The sequence below is a fragment of the Molothrus aeneus genome, chromosome 1 (genome assembly GCF_037042795.1).
Source record: "Molothrus aeneus isolate 106 chromosome 1, BPBGC_Maene_1.0, whole genome shotgun sequence".
Lineage (NCBI taxonomy): Eukaryota > Metazoa > Chordata > Aves > Passeriformes > Icteridae > Molothrus > Molothrus aeneus.
Genome location: NC_089646.1, coordinates 88,240,674 through 88,257,091, shown reverse-complemented (window position 1 = coordinate 88,257,091; position 16,418 = coordinate 88,240,674). Strand labels below are relative to the sequence as shown.

The 16,418-nt window shown below is 37.4% G+C and overlaps 1 protein-coding gene across 11 annotated transcripts in view; it reads right to left on the bottom strand.

Annotated features, from left to right (window-relative positions):
• LOC136563103 (poly(rC)-binding protein 3-like) overlaps nucleotides 1–16,418 on the bottom strand; it is a 500,444-nt gene that overhangs the window by 398,265 nt on the left and 85,761 nt on the right. The window contains exon 2 of one of the 11 annotated variants that reach the window (XM_066560312.1): nucleotides 16,146–16,238. The exons of the other annotated variants lie outside the window; for them this stretch is intronic. The gene's annotated coding sequence lies outside the window, so the exon portion shown is untranslated. The remainder of the gene's footprint in view (nucleotides 1–16,145; nucleotides 16,239–16,418) is intronic. 11 annotated transcript variants of the gene reach the window in all.

Below are 16,418 nucleotides of genomic sequence, written 5' to 3'. Positions count from 1 at the left end.
AGCTGCTTTTGAAATCAGAGGAAACTTTGCTAAACAGGCAGACCTTCAGCTTCCTCTGAATTCAAGAGCACCCAAAGACAATACATGCATCAGGGAAGTTGACAGCTGACAGTGATAAAAAAATAAAATAGTAGGCTCAATTCAGCACCCACTAAAATGAATGGGACAATTATGTCTGTGAATGAGCTGCCTTTAAACATGAAGTAAATATCACACTCTATTGTTGACTCCTTCTTGGAACATAAATTCAAGTCTCTTTAATGTCATTAGACCATTCCGCAGGCTCATTTTTTAATAAGTCATGCCTTGTTTTCCTCAGTATTTCCAAGGGTAAGAATTTAGACAAAAGGCAGTCATCTTCCACAGTAATCACTTTTATCATAGCAGTTATGCTACAAAATAGAGGCCCTATTATACTCCATTTACTAAATTTATATAGGAATCAACTTCTTGGGCTATAAATGGACAGTATTACTCACTATGTTATTTGCTATAATAGTTGAACACCAGTGAGTTGCAGATCCAACAGATATCCAAAAATGGCTATGCAAAAAGCCCTAAAATTAAGTTCTTGACAGATAATAACTAATGTTGTACACCCCTACTTTTTATGTTATGAACAATATGTACACTATATTTATGCAGGAGAAACCAGTATTTAAAACTCTCACATTTATCATAAAAATAGATTTTATTACAGAAAACAGTGCCTTGCCATAAGAGATTTACAACTGATTAAAAAGGATGGTTTGTCCTAAAACACTTACATGATTGCATGCAAAGAAAACAGATGGTCTGTGTAACAGTAATTTGATTTCTTCCAGCAAACATTACTCATGATATAGAAAATGCTTATGCTGATCTACTCCAGAGTGATCAGAGTGATGTGTGCACTTTGCCTCTCTCTTTAACTGAAGCCTGTAACTCTGTTCAAGAAACTGCACTGCAGCTCTGGTTTCCCAACAAATCAAATAAAATCAGGTTGTCTAATGCATCATTCCTCACTTAAGAGCCTGACAACACAAAGATTAATTTTAACTTTTCACTCTCCCAAAAGTGCTTAACATAATGCCATGCTCCCTACTCATTTAGTCCCTTTTGTAACAGTCCTTCAGGACAAAGAAAAGAATGCTATTTCTACTTTCATCTCTGAGAATAAGCCAAAATTCAATGCTTATTCTCTTCTGCTGCATCTAACATTCTTCTCCTTTATATAACTGCAGGTATACAAGGAGGAGGGAAAAGTCTTACTGGTAAGGCTTCATCTCTCTACCTCAAATTTTGTTCTATCTCTTGGGTCACACCAAGAATGCTGCTCAGGGAAATTCAGCACCCATATTTCCCCTACCCAAGCTTTCTGCTTCCCAAACACTGGATGAAAATCTGCTTGCCTTTGTAAGGCAGACAATTGTCATGTGGTTGTAAGTTCTTGGAAACCAAACCATGGATGGGAATTCTGTCACTTGTTCATACAGGATAATGGTCTGGGGTGATAAAGAGTTCATGTTGCCTTTTACAGCTCTTTTTGCATGGGATGAATACAGACAGATCTTTCTCAAAGGCACAAATTTAACCCCTAAGAATGCATCCTTATATCTTTTCCTGTATTTCACAGGGACTTCACACCTGAGTATGTTTCGTCATCTGCAAGTAATAACATTCCTGCTGGAATGTAACCCTATGTGTCATTATCTTGTCTTGTTTCATTACTGTTGCTTCACCTGACTGGCCTGGATTTATCCCAGCCAAATGAAGTAAGGCCACAATCCTATTAAACGCCTGCTGGGAACACCCTAAGCTGCTGCTCTTGTCAGTGGGAATTAAGGGTTCTCGGCACATTGTAACAGGTACTCAGACCCTTGAGAAATTGGACCCTTAATTAGATATTCCCTCATGACATTGTGTGATTATTTAATGTTCTGACAAGATGCCTCAGCAATCTCACAGGCCCTGAATTAACTATCCTAGAAGAGCTCTTTGCCAACTGCAATTCTGTGAAAGCTTTGTCATGCTTGGCCATGGAAGCAAATTGCATTTTGTGGAGCATATGAAATGATTTACCCAATGAATTGGCTGAATTATATATAACATGAGCTATTGGCCAGGCTTGACATGTCCAGTTTTAAATAGCTGTTCTTTTTTTGTCCCTTTCCTCTTACCTTCTGTGTGCCCTCCCCTCAACTCTTCCATACACACTTTTTATTGTCCCACTTGCTGGCAGAGCTCAGCAGCAGCAGTCCTTGTGGTGACATGGGATGATTCATCACACAATCTACATGAGGCAGATTAATACTGCCAGAGCAGTCCCTTATTATGAATTTCCTTTTCTGTGTCTGGCTCATTTGCACTATAATATTTGTTACTCACATGTAAATTTTCAGCTTAAGCCTATCCATCCAGGGGCTGCTGAAGTTTTTTAATCTACATTGAACAGTTTTAAAAAAAACCCCGACAGAGTAAACATTTCTGCCTTGCAGCTGATGCCATGTTATCAAACACATCAATAAAAGCTACAGTAAGCATGAAAAAGAAAGCATAAACAGACAGAGGAAGTACTCAATAACATAGTATGTCACATACAAATGTACAAAACAATGGTCATCTTTTCATCATTCCCAATGCATATCAGCTTTAGGCACAATCGCGTGGGGGAAAGGACATAGCTTTAAATGTTTCCCATAGGATTTTAGCATTCTGATTTCTAAAGCCTGCTCGAGTGTGCAAAATTATGGTGATTAGCCATCAATACTCATCTCCCATCCACTTTATAGAAAAGGTAGAGAAGTATTTGGACCACCTACCCTAAGTCCTTCGGCACCCAAATACCCACATCAGGCCCAAGGACTTTAGTCAGGGAAAATCAGATACCAAAACTGAAACATATGTTGCAATAAAAAATAAGGGAAACAATGACTGTCAAGAGAGGCATTAAATTACACTCCAAAGGCTGTATTTTTAGGAAAAGTTTTATTAAACTTTGAACTTCTCCACCCCTGCTGACTTGCAACCCACTTTATGAGACCGCTACGAAGATACAGCAGCACTTGCATGCTCTCTGCTGTGGCTTGTAGTTTCTTTGCTTGGAACTGGCTTTTAAGAGGTGTATTCAAATTCACTTTTTGTGGTAACAATTTCTATTAAGTCTAAATCAAATAATTTGCAGAAATGCAGTCTCTCCCAGCCCTCCTCCCAACCCAGACATGGCTCTTGCTTTACCTGCTTACATTTGAGAAGTTTTTTCATCCTCATATTGTAAATATTTCCATCACAAACACTTTTTTTTCATGAGGCTTCAACACAACCTTAAATTGTGTCTCACAAGCACAATCAAATCCACTTCCACGATGAGGAATCAAACTTTAGATAAATCATTCTACCAATCAGTTTCCATGATAACAAAACCAGGTCCTTGAGTGCTTTATGCATTCTGGCACGCATCTGCTTTGCCAGGAGTGGATTAAATAACACTACTTCTATTATTGTAATAGTGTAGGAGATCATATAAAATATTTATATTGTGATCTGCAGGCAAAAGGCCTACTCTAAATTATGCTCCACAAGCTCAGCAAGATATTATATTGATAGAAAAATACCTCAGTTTAAATAATTGGGCAATTTTAGTTATTCCTTATTCTATGAATCTCATGTAATTTTGCTGTTTCCCCCTCGGGAATGCTATCTATTTTAGTAAGTACTATTTTCCATGTTCAAGGGTTTCCTGTGTACTAGTACAAATATCTCACCCACATAATACTAAATCACAGGGCAAGGAGAGAGGTAACTAGAAACAAACACAAATGCTCTCAGTGCAGGTCAATCTTCTGCCTGAGCTTCTTTATCGCACATCTATAGGCTACCAGACATTTTTTACCACACAGCCGTGAAGAAATTTGCTTAAGGCTGAACTTTCATCTGACTTCCAAATTTGCAAACAAAGAAGTATTTTACAGTTATTTGCAAAAACTGTATTCACAAAGCTAAACTACATTGCAGGAATAATGGTTGTAAATACCAAATATCATCTCTCTTCAGAGTTGTGTTTTTTGCTTTACTTGGGTTAATCCAATTCTCTATGTGGTTAAGACTGCTTTAAGATCACAAGCTCATTCTCAAAGTCACTTGTTTCAGCTGGCTGAAGTTCTAACTTGAATTTTGAACACAAGAAGCACTATATTTTCCCCACATTTCATGATTATACAGTGCAGGACAGTTAGCATTAGATTCTGCCTTGAGCTAAAAGCAGCGCATGTGTGCTCATGATGCTCTGTACAGCCCCAGGACAATATGGTGTAAGAAAGAAGGGCATGAGCCATTCCTATGCAGAGTATTCCCTGGGTAGGTGCATTTTCACTCAGTTTGGAGCCAGTAATGGCAGGTCACTGAATCTGCACCTCTAACCCTCATGGTGCTTTGCTGAGTGTCAGTGTCCTGGGGAGGAGTGCAGAGGGAAAGCAAAAGTGGCACACTCAGACTGTGCACTGTGCCTCCCCCTTCACTGGCAGAAGGCATCAAAAGCAATTCTACTTCAGGTCCATGCAGCCTTTCACATGCTATGGTCGGGCATGGTCTTTGAAGATTGGTATTGCCTCTAACAGCTGAGGTCATCTGTAAAGGAGATGTCCAAGTTAATGGCATTTTTAGTGGCCTGGGGGAATCTTCTCCACAGGCTGTCACATGTGGTCTTGTCTGAAGTTAGATTCAATGACTACTGTGGGCTGGTCTTGCCCAGCTCAGTTCCCACTGCGCAATTTCTCTGACAAAACCAGTCCTACAATGCTGCTGCTGATATGTAAGGTTCACCTCCTCCAGTGAATGGACATGCCCTGCCTTTCAGCTTTACTCCCACTGATAAGGGCAGGCATGGACAACGGCAGCAGGAGGAAGGGAAGCTGGAAGGGTTTTCCTTTGCCCTCTTGCTCTTGTCAATTCTGCCTCAGGTCCAGCCACACCACTCGGCAAGGACAGAGACATGGCTGCAAAGCCCATCTTTACCAATGAGAAACAAGGAATAAAGAATTGCCTCTTTTTCCTTATGCCTCCTCACTAGATGAGTCTGCTCCCTTATTTTTGTCCTAGAAGGCCATGTGTATTCTATTTGCCATCTGTTAGAGGTGTGGCAGTTATCTTGTATTAATTGGGCAGTTTTTTTTATCTCTTCCACAAACCACTCCTCCCTCCGGGGAGACATCTGCTGTTAATGGGCAATCGAGTGTTACTGCATGACTGACAAAATACCATCATCCCATTGTGGGATGCTCTGCCCAGAAGGAGGAGCCAAGCATTCCTAACTGGATATAATCTGAGATTCTGGGACACCAGAACAGTCTTTCTACTGGATTCCTAGAGGAATAGCTGCCTTTTCTAGTGGATCTTCAGAGGAAGATTACACCCTTCTACATGATCACTGCTCCAACAGAACCATACCTGACACTGCAGGAGGACTGCCGCCACCATTCCAATTGGACTGCTACCAACACCCTGACCAACAGGATATCAGGTTGTATTCTGACAGTGTTGTTTTGTATTACTACATTGTTTATTTTATGTTTTATTTTCTTCCCTAATAAGGAACTGTTATAACTGCTCCCATATCTTTGCCTGAGAGTCCTGCTTATATTCAAATTTATAACAATTTGGAGGGAGGGGGTTTACAGTTTCCAGTTCAGGGGAGGCTCCTGCCTTCCTTAGCAGACATCTGTCTTTTCAAACCAAGACAATTTTGTAGGCACCTCTTACTGCAGTGTCCTCCAGCACTTTCTCTCATATCTGTACCAACAACATATTTGTGAGTAAATATTTGCATTTCCTCTCACTGGTCTGATTTCTTCCCACTTTCTCAACCTGCTCCTTATAGTGACCCTCATGTTCCTATACTCCCATCAGTCCTTTTCTCCTTTTACTCTCTCCAGTAGAGTAAAGAAATACAGCAAGAAAAGAGATCAATGAACGTCCATAACCCAGTAAGAACTCATTCTATGTATTAGGCTTTCAAATGATATTTCAATGCAAATTTATCACCTCCCTTCCAGTGGCTAGTAAAGCACTCAGGCAAACAGCACCCTCTCTAGCCTACTGCTTTAATGATGCTTAAAATTCTTAAATAAAACAGAATCAGTTCTCCATCATTCCAAGCACAGAAAGCAGTTTTAAACTACTTTTTTAATTTCCAGCTACCATCAACTATAAATACACAGAAATTATCAAATTAATTTTGCTTATGACTCAGTAAATACACACAATAAATACACTTCTTGGTAAATAGTTTTTTATTAAAGAAAACATAATGACAATAGAATTATCCAAGTACTTAAAATAATTCATTTTAGACTTGTTACTTGACTGGGACCCTAAAAGCTCCTCCTTCATTATCTTGGACACATAATAAGGAACAAGAGAAAACCCTCCTGCCTGCTTAAGCAAGCACTTGCCCTACAGCAAAATGAGAAGAGCTTCTCACATTAATGAGGGAATGCTTCTCAGCAGTCCTGCAGAAGTAGCAAGGTGCTTGATTTTCACCTCCATTCTAGTCTAGATATGACTTCCCTTACTTGAAGAGACATAAGCTTAGCATCAGTCACACCATTGACTATTTCATGCTGTTTACCCCAGACAATAAGAAACTCAGGGTGCGGCTGGACTGCCCATAAGCTGAAGTCCATGTAAGAACTGCATTTAGCATAAAATTTCAGGTAGACTCCAGTAGTCTGATATTGTGTAAGTGAAAAAACAGCTGGCCTGAGAATGTGCAGTCCCACAACAGGATTGCACTCAGATGTGAAGCTGAGCTGTACATTTTACATTCAAACAGCTTTTCTGACATTTGGATGCTTTGCAGATCAAGGGGACAGATATGAATTCAAGTCAAACCAGGCACTCAGTTACTTTACGGCATGTCCCAAGTCAGAAAGGATGGCTGAAATTTTGCATCTGCACTTTTGAAGACCTGGTCAACAAATACAAAACAGCAAATACTAACCATTTGAGTAAGGACAGGTGTGTCAGAAACAAAGTGGAAAGGTATGTGCTTTGAATGTCTTTGCTCTATGACCTTTGGTGACAAAATGTTGCCAGCAACTGGGAGTCTATTGATGCAGTCCTCCACTCCTGGCAAAATAAGAACAAGGTTCCCCAATAATGAGTGTAATATTAAAACTTGTTCAGATAGAGTTTTTTTCAGGTTCTCACTGAATGTTGTGCTTGGCTTTATGGCTTGTCACAGCTGAGATGATTCTTAATCAGAGCTCCTTTAAAAACACAGTGAATAGATAATAATATCTGGAAAACTAGGACATTAAAACTTTGATTCACATTGCACATCTCTCTAGTCTTGTCATGCATTATGCATAGCTGTACTATATTTTGAAGGAAACTGCTGTGACGTGTTTTCAGTGTAAGATATATGCATGACTACAGTCCACAGCATATCAAGAAAACAGGATTCTGATCTGTGGAAGATGTTCACATAATTAGGCAAAACTGCAATACGGGAACATTTTGCCCCAAACCAGAAATATTTTGGGTTGATAACGAAACAGTTGGATTCCACATTAACACAAGCATATTTTGTGGGAGTGAAAGTTTAGGTGCCTCAGCAGCCCAGTGTCAAGGAAAATTAGCTTCCTTAAAACTCCAGTTTGCCATGTGAAGTCTGTCATTGGAATTAATCAAACTCCAGTTAGTATGCAATAAAGATCCATAGCTGCCTCCTTTTATTGTGTTAGTTTTGCTTTTTAAAAGCAATGGTAATTATTGACAAATTGGTATTGACTCTCATCTCTAGCTGTTATAAATTTTCATCCTTTTAATTTACTTGGCAGTGCTAATATCATATCCCCACTTTAATGATGTACCTGAATTTAAAGATTCATAAACTCATTACTACAGTACATATCAAGGTTAAAAGAGGGAGAATTCCCTTATCAGTATGAAGGACCTGTACAGTTTACAGCAATACTAGATGAAATTACCCTTTTGTCTTTCAATAAGCAGAAATCTCCTGCAGTGGCAAATGTTCATAATGGACTGTTTAATCTTGACAATCATCTGAAAAGCATCTAATTCAATTAAAGCTTTAAGCCAAAGTGATCTCTCTTTTAACAATTAAATATTTATGTTAATACACATATCACTTAATTGGCATAACATATCAAAGGATATTAAATGATTCTTCAGTGTGCAAGGATTAAAACAAAGGGTCTAGCACAGGTTTAAAAGCCTTTTCTCTATTAAACACTAAATAAAAAATTGCAAGAGTGAGAAAGGGCATCAAAGATGCAATAATAAGCAAGAATTAAGAAAACTGAGAATTTAATGATCATTAGCTCTATGCTATGCTAACTGCTGGCAGTACAAGCTGTATGACGAGACACCAGAACTGCTGTGCTCACAGAAGCCACATTAGCTAATGCTGGAATTGAAGGAAGGAACAGGAGCAGAGACTAGAGAGCTCTTAGACTCAACAGTAGGTCTGTGTATCCTTGGTCATTAATCATTGCTGAACACTTGATTCCAGAGCTGTGCCAAAGAAGCTATAAGTAGCACAATGCAATCTATGTCAACATGAACGGTATAAGGAAACAATATTTAACAGGCTACATCATCTCAACAAAGATCAAAAGAATGTAGCACATTTTATTCAATTAGCTGGCAGAGCCACACAGAATTTAAATATGAGAAAGCCACACTAATTGGAAACATCATTTTCAGGCTTTTTTATGCCTTCTTCCTAGGGAATTAGAACATATCTGTGAAGGGGAGGAGGTGAGAATTTGTCTGAATAGTTGCTAAAATTAACTAAAATGTGCAGTTACAGGCCATCTCTTCAGTTAACAAGGATTACTGACACCATTTTATTTAGTGAGAAGTTGACTTCTACACTACCAAGTAGCTCAATGAGCAACATCCAAGCAATTTAATGGGCAAAAATAATAAATTAACCTATTACATGCTACTTTTTTGGGTCTTACAGGGTCTTCTGTTAAAACCACTGTTTTTTTTTAAATTTTTCTGTCAAAGGCAAAATTAAAAAAAAAATAACTTTTATAGTCAGTCCCTTCAAGGGGTTAGCTGTGATGTAGTTATGTGTGATTACCCATTTATACAGCCATTTGGAAATGTAAAAGCTGTTCGTTGATGTTGCAAATATTAGCAAATAAAGCCTGTTTAAGCTGAAGTGTCAACACTTTAAGCTGGCATGAACAGATGCTGCTACCAAATGTAGCCCTGGATCTCTCAGCTAACATTGCTGCCTTTGTGGGTGTAACCCAGGCTGGCTCCTTCCAGAAACACTTGTGGTAACACCAGGGAAGATACAGGCTAAGAAATAAAGCTGTTAGGTGGAAGGAGGGCAGGGTCTCATAATTCAGTGACAGTAGAAGTTTAAAGTTCTTGATCTCATCCACCCTCTCCCCTAGAAGCAGAAAAACAAGCAAACCCAAAACTAGAGGAACTCTTCATTCTACATTCCAGAATTATTTGCCACAACCAACCAAGAGTGTACTCCCAATTATTTGCTAATGAAAGAAGAAAATATGACACCTTGTCAGAAATTACAGCAACAAACATTTTAGAAATTAAGCCCTTCTTAGAGGAAAGCATGCCAAAGGATAAGTAAGAAATATGCGGCAAACAAGGAGAACTGTGTCTGTGAGAAGATAAGGGAATTTTAAAATGGAGTTGTGCTGTGCAGAAACAAAAAATGGAGATACAAGGTGCAATCTCCTAGGTGGAACTTCCCAAAAATGAAACATAAAGTCATATCATCACTAGTCATTACTACTCATTATTATATATTTTACTATATACTTTTCAGAAATACAGTCTGTGTACTCTACCAAGGGTTTATCTTCATATTTATGTCAATATCTAGTATTCATCTCAAACTTCAGTGAGTTTGAAAAGCTTGCTCCTCATACACAGCCTGATCACTACTACACTCACAAGCACTTTTACAGGAGCAGCTGGTTATGAATCTTTCCAATGCATTTCTTTGCACATTCCTTTGACTATTTACAATGAACTTCTTCATAATTAATTCCTCTAAAACAGGATATATTGTATTCATCAGGGTTCTAGGGCCATGTTCTACAGTTAAGAAAAACATTTTTTTCCTCTGGCCACCTTTAGAAACAGAAGGAATATACACGAAAGATTTATTCAGGAAACTTCAATCTAAGATGGACTGGGCAGTTGACGAAGGTTTCCTCAGAAGTATAATGTGAAATGGCTGCACTTGGTCACAACATATAGTTCAGTACTCTGTCTTTGATAATAGGTAACAACTTATATTCCTGGTGATAAAACAATTAAGAATCAGTCAACTAAAGAAATTATGTAACCATTGTGTTTGGGACTTTGTGAACCTGGACTGTTTTATCCTTATTCAGTCTTGATACATCACTTTAAAACATATTTTTAAAATAAGCATTGAAACCATACATATTTTCAGCAGCTAAAATACTGTAGAAATTAGCGTATTTCTGTATGTTCTGAAAATTTTGCAACTTCTTTTGATGACTTCTGTTTCTTGTTATCAAAACCACTGAATACTTGGTTTTCTTTAACAGCACCATTTCATATTCAATCATATCATATTTCAGTTTTCTTTTTTTGAAGGTAGCTGAAAAACTAGGCAATAAAATAATAGGTGATATTCAGTGTCAATAAATTCAAATTAATGTGTACAGAGAAGAAAATGCCCTTTTTACTCTACAAATACTCTGCTAGGTTTGAACTAGCTATCACTGTTGATGACACAGATCTCAAAATCAGCATGGACATTTTAGTGAAAATGTCTAGTTAGTTTCAGTGTTGATCAAAAAAGCAAATAGATCAGTATTGATAACCCGTAAAGGAACAGAAAACAAAACAGAAAACATTTTATCAACTAATAATAAAGAAAAAATAAACTAAGAATAATATTAATAATAAGGATAATATAAAATGATAACAAAATAATTCTGTAATATTATTAATATTGATATCAATATTATTGTTGCTATTATTTGTTGTTGTTGTTACTATGCTAATGTAAGGAAATAGCATGGCTCCATGCCTCCACTGATTCACAGAGTTCTGCTCCACATTCTGTGAGAAAAAGCAGAGCAAGACATGACAAGGTATATATTATACACTACAGCAAACAGGGATCTCAACAAGTTGTAAGACTGGGCCAACAGGAATTGAATCATATTTAACAAACATATTTATAGGATCCTGCATCTGTGACTGAATAATCCTGAGTAGCAGTCCAAGGACTGACTGGCTGAGCTGTGCAGCAATGAAACCAACCTGGAGCCTTGACTGCAGCAGCCAAAGTAAACCCAACAGATGAAAGTTTGTCACTGCTTTGTTTGGTATTTGTTAGGTCACACTTGGAATATTGCATCCAGTTCTGGACTCCCACTTCAAAAGAGACATTGAAGAACTGGAGAAGGTTCAGTGAAGGGCCCTCAAACTGATGCCCATTGAAAAGTGAAAGGAATTCAGCTTACTCAACTGGAAGGGAAGGGGCAGTCTAATTACATTCTCTCAATATCTAGAGAAGGGTTATAGAGAAAATGGAGATACTCTTTTCACAAGGACACAGCAAGAGGAAAAGAAGCAATGAGCATCAGTTGCTTCAAAAGGCAATTTCATCAGACTACAGGAAAAAGTTCTTTGCTGTGAGAACAACCATACATTGAAACAGGTTGTCTAGAGAAGTTGTGGAATCTCCATTAGTGGAAGTAATTCAAGATTTGTCTTGCTGGGCCAATGGATAACTTCATCCAAACCCCTGCTGTCAGCTATAGGTGTGTTCAGATAACCTCCAGAGGCTCCTTCCTATCTAGAATTTTCCCTGCTTCTAGATGGGAGGACAGCAGGAACAATGAAATTTCGGAAGCATTTTCCATAGAGGGCAAGAAGCAGCAGACCAGAACTTTTTAACAATGAAAAGACAGAGGACAGAAAGAGGGGAGATTGAGGTTTACAGGATCATGAAAGACCCAGAGAAGATAAGTAGGGAACAGAAACTTAGCCTTTTTCACAGTACAGGAAGGAGGGAATATAAAATGAAATTTTCAAAGGGAAGGCTTGAAAGACACCAAAGTACTTTTACCCACAAAACATAACTGACCTGTGAAACACACTGATTTATATTTTCTGAGTATCAAAAGAATAAAGCGAATCAAAAAGACATGCTAAAACTAGTCCATCAAGTGCTGTTAATAGGAAAGCTGCAGAATCAAACACTGGACAGGATGTCACCAAGTGCAGAAGTGACAGAACACAGAGATTATACGACAAGGCTCATGGGATGGACTCAGGCCTTTTCAAAAGGATTTTACATATTTGGAAAACAGAAGTAAATGGGAAAAATTATTCTCATTTTAAACTAAAAAAAAGTTATTTCTGATGTCTTCACTGCCATGTCTGAATCAGGACATGTTTTGGTGTTGTTTTTGTTGTTTGTTTTTTTCTCTGTGTTTTTTTTTAATTGTTTGTTTTTGACTTTTTTTCTCTTTCCTTTATTTTAGTTGTATTTTTTTTAAGATTTCCACTAAAAAGCTTAATTCTTCTCCTGAGGACAAAATTAAATCCCACAATATAAATGAAGTTTCTAAGCTCTTGGATAGCTGACTACATGACAACCACCATTTGCCCTATTTTCTTTTTTTAACTGATGCTTGAAGCAATGAGATGGAAGAAGGATCATGCATATGATTACAGCAACAGTGGGAATTCTCCTGGCTTTACAAATGAGAACCATGGCTTACCACAGGGAAGCCACAGAATGCCTTAAGGCCCTGACAGTAGCAGCCTGTCTAAACCTGCTGTGCAGCAGGATTTGTTTCCTAAAATCCACAATTTACATCTTTTTGCTAGAAGGGCGCTTGCACATTTTCCTATTAAAAATAATAATAATAAAAAAGTAGTAAAAGTGTAGATTTTATCAGTAACCTTTGCTAAGTGTTTATTTCTTTCTTCTAACTGAAAGGCTCCAAGGGAAACCTGACTCATTTAAAAGTGAAAGATGAGCTCACATGCATTTTGTTGGTAGCAAACAGATCAGAACATGATGCTGCAATGCTGTCCCATCACAGCAGAGCTCTGGTTGGTTCATTTTCCCTGTCACACAAACTCACAGGTAGCTATGGGTAGCTAAGTTGCTCAGCCACAGCAAGAGGGGTGCAGGACAGGACAGCCATAACACATTTCTCCATTGCAATCAAAGTAAGAATGTCAACTGGTTTAATTTCAGCCATAGTTTCCTATTCTAAATGTTTCATTGAACTAGTGCAGGACAGAAGTACTGATATCAAAATTTCCTTTGTGTTTTACATATTGCTAACATGAAAGATTGGCCACTAAAATTGTTACTTAAAATATAATCTGTTTCTGAGAGGTCCAGATTTCACCGCTGGTTTTTTCTTTTGTTTTTTTTTTTTCTGCAGTGAAGTAAGAAATCAAATTAGGATGATACACGACTTTCTATGTTCACAGACGTCCTGACCCAAAATTTTAACTGATTTTAACACTGTGCATTACAATCATTCTGTCAAAATATTGATAAGAAATTCAAATATCCAGATTTGAGTCACTTAAAGCACATGGCTCAACCACTTGCTTCCCAAAATAAACAGCAAAGAATTAAACTTCTTTCTGGTTTGCTTTTTGAGAGTCCTTAAAAAATGAGAGGTCAATCAATGTGCCTGTTCATATATAAATGTCTCATTTATCAGATCCATTGTGAAGTATCATTTTATTCTCTTGTGATCAAGTGCTGATTCTTGAAAGGATTCAATTCTGTTAATATAAAATCTCTGTATATTCAATGAAAAAGAAAGAGGGTTTTTTTTGCAGATGGTTGTAAGCAATTGTCTAAAAGTACTGAAATCTGCTTTATTTCAAACCACCTAATTTCCTATTGTAGTCATTTGCAAACTGTAATTTATCAATTTGTTTTCATTTGTGACAGTCAATTGTGAACTTCAGCAAAGATATTCTTTGGGTGCCTTGGTTTCATCATAGAAGGGATACATTTCTGTTTTCTGGTATGTTTGAATAGGCCAAGGAACTGGAACAAGAATATCCAGCAGATTATCTGGATTTTAAATACAAAGAAAAAAAAAAAAGGAGAGCTATCCAACTCCACACACTTGAATAACAATGTTAATCTGGTGAGATTTAATGTAGGAGTAGCAAATGTTGCGTTATGTGGATGACCATGAAAGATTGGTGTGTGGGACAATGGATTTTGCAAGATTTGTTTAAAATCTAGGACAGAAAACCTTAGAATTGATAGAATAATTAATGTTAATTGAATGCATGCACTGCTTTAAGATGTTTTTCTCACTTGTAAAAAAAATGAAATTATGAGTCAGTGATAGAATAAAAAAATATACTATATCCCATATTCTACATAAATATAGGATAGATAAATGTACTCTTTAGACAAATGAAGAGAAGAACTCATTTAATCTGAAATTAGGATCCATTTAAATTGATCACAGATTATTCTTTAAATAATTTTTTTCAGAATAAATAAACCAGATTAGCATTATTCTAATACAGTTTCAAATACCTTTGCCCCCATTTTGTTGTTATTTGGCATACATTTGACAAAGAGGAAAAGGTTTGTCAATGATTTATTTAATTGAGATGATGAGCTATTTTAAGAAGATTATCAATGAGTTTCAGATATGGTTGTCAGCTTCTTAAACACAAACAGAATATCAAACTTTGGAGAACAGAACTGATGTTATTATACTGTGATCCTAAGTCAAGTTTTTTTTCAGTCACTATGAATATAAAAAACACAAAATAAAATTACTGAGTGCTCTACAGCTGCTGCGCTTAAAATACTCCAAGGTGCATTTTTTTGTCAAATGGCTTTGAAAATCCATCTACGTTGCAGTAATGGAAGCACACAGCAATTAATCACGAGCTAATTTTTTAAATGGAAGGCCTACAGGATAAAATACCAACTTTTCCACTAACATCAACCCTGTGTACATATTGGCAACCAGCATCCATAAAATTCAAAAACTACAAAATGCTACATTCTCTCATCATTTTTTCTCAAGCTGGCAATCTGTGCCTAACACTAGGACTTATGAGTCAGCAGTTCATTTGCATGTTGCCCCAGAAGACAAAAAAAAATTGTTATTTTTGTTTGGGTTTAGAGTTGTTTGTAAGGAGACTAAAAAGGGAAAATTATAATCAGGCTTGATTACTCTAAAACAACGGGTTCATTCAGATCATACACAATCAGTTTATCAGACCTGAAATGCTAGCATATGAAAATGTATGCATGGTTAATGTGCAGTATTTCTAGCTATTTTACTTTCATATTTCAACTAGGACACTATATTGTGAACGTTGAAAGATTTCTGTATTCAAAATTGCATTATCAAAGTGATAAAATTCTGATCAGCGTAAGTTAAATGCCTTAATACATGGATTAGGTTGGTTCCTTTATCCAGTATAACTTCAGGAGCTAATCTCTTTTCAGGACAGATCCTATCCACATACATACAGAAATCTACAGCATCTAAAATTCTACCTCATCCTGGCCTGTTTGCCACTCAGTATCCTGGCATTTCTTATGGGATTTCATGTTTTCAAACATGATAAGGTTAATCCCCTCACTCCATCCATATTTCAGAGGAACATATGAAGTAAAGAGTCTGAGTGGGAGCACTCTTACTTCCCTGACTCCTGAGCTGGTTCTTTGCAGTTTCTAGCACAATTCAATCCAGTCTTGCTGCACAGCAAGAAATGACCATATGAAATAATGTGGTGGCACACTGTCTGGGAGTGCAACATTTGGAAGAGAAAATAGTACAGTTCCCCAGATCTCCCAGCCAAACAGCTGTTGTTTGGCTGTGCTTTTTCTTCAGCACTTCCCTTCTCTGGCAACCTGAGGCTGGAGCAAGACAACCGGCTAACTTGGCCATGGCTATCAGAAATCATGCCTGGACTCAGACCACTGTCTGATACATAAGTAAATTGTTCTGATCAGATTTTTCTGCCTGACAGACCTTGCTTTGTTTTGAGATCACAAAATTTTGCTCTATTCCAGTTACAAATACCTTTTTAGTTACCAATACTTACATCAGATCACTCAATGCTCTGGAGTGTAAACTCTTGCTTTTGCTCACCTCAAATCATATCATGCCATACTCTCTTAGCCAACAAATTTGCTTCAAATTCAGTTCTACCCTTCTTCCATGGGCTGAGCTTATATCCTCCTCCTACAACAGAGGGAAACACCAGGGAATTGTTAATTTCCTTCCTTTTTGTATTAAGGGACAGAAAGGAGATCAGGATACAGGCTAGCCTTTGGTCCCAGGATGTGGGATATCACAGCAGGGCAGTGTTAGGTTAAATGCAGCTTCTCTTTCATTCTTTCTAAATATATTTTGCTGCACAAG